Source organism: Arachis hypogaea, chromosome 5 (assembly GCF_003086295.3).
Source record: "Arachis hypogaea cultivar Tifrunner chromosome 5, arahy.Tifrunner.gnm2.J5K5, whole genome shotgun sequence".
Taxonomy (NCBI): Eukaryota; Viridiplantae; Streptophyta; class Magnoliopsida; order Fabales; family Fabaceae; genus Arachis; species Arachis hypogaea.
In genome coordinates, this window is record NC_092040.1 from 74,921,529 (window position 1) to 74,922,741 (window position 1,213).

The 1,213-nt window shown below is 40.1% G+C and overlaps 1 non-coding gene across 1 annotated transcript; it reads left to right on the forward strand.

Moving 5' to 3' along the window:
* Positions 1-445: 445 nt before the first annotated feature.
* Positions 446-553, forward strand: LOC112804691 (small nucleolar RNA R71). The gene has a single exon (XR_003203306.1). It is a non-coding gene; the product is annotated as a small nucleolar RNA R71 (small nucleolar RNA).
* The last annotated feature ends 660 nt before the right edge of the window (positions 554-1,213 follow it).

Here is a 1,213-nt window from a genome sequence, read left to right on the forward strand (position 1 = left end):
TGATCCTTCCATGAGAAATTTGGATGATTTCTCCATGAAGGATTATAGGTGTTTCCATAGGGTTCTCCCATGTAATTCACCTCTTCCATTACAGGATTTTCAGGGTCATAAGCTTCTCCTTCAGAGGAGGCTTCTTTAGTACTGCCGGATGCAGCTTGCAATACAGTCAGATTTTGAGAAATCATATTGACTTGCTGAGTCAATTTTTTATTCTAAGCCAATATGGCATTCAGAGCATCAATCTCAAGAACTCAGTCATCCCATTACTCACAGGATTTCTTTCAAAATGGTACATGAGCTGATTATTTGCAACTACCTCAATGAGTTCCTGAACTTCAGCAGGGGTTCTCTTCAGTTGAAGAAATCCACCAGAAGAATGGTCCAATGACATCTTGGATAATTCAGATAGACCATCATAAAATATATCCAAGATGCTCCATTCTGAAAGCATGTGAGAAGGACACCTTCTGGTCAATTGCTTGTATCTTTCCCAAGCTTCATAAAGGGATTCACCTTCTTTCTGTCTGAAGGTTTGGACATCCACTCTAAGCTTGCTCAGCTTTTGAGGTGGAAAAAATTTGGCCAAGAAAGCAGTAACCAACTTATCCCAATAGTTTAGGCTTTCTCTAGGTTGTGAGTCCAACCATGTCCTAGCTCTGTCTCTTACGGTAAAGGGGAAAAGCATAAGTCTATAGACCTCGGGGTCAACCCCATTGGTCTTAACAATATCACAGATCTGCAAGAATTCAGCTAAGAACTGATGAGGATCTTCCGATGGAAGTCCATGAAACTTGCAATTCTACTGCATTGGAGAAACTAATTGAGGCTTAAGCTCAAAGTTGTTTGCTCCAATGGTAGGAAGTGAGATGCTTCTTCCATAGAAGTTGGAAGTTGGTGTAGTATAGTCACCAAGCATCTTCCTCGCATCTCTAGCATTATTGTTGGGTTCGGCTTCCATGTCTGCTTCTTTTTCGAGATTTTCTGTAAGGTTCTCTCCGGAGTGTTGTGCTTTAGCTTCTCTTAGCTTCCTCTTCATAGTCCTTTCAGGTTCAGGATCAGCTTTAACAAGAATGTCCTTATCCTTGTTCCTGCTCATATGAAAAAAAAAGAGAACAAAAGAGAGTATTAGAATCCTCTATGTCACAGTATAGAAATTCTTTTATGTGTCAGAAGAAAAGAAGAATAGGAACATGAGGTAGAGAAAGAAGAAGAA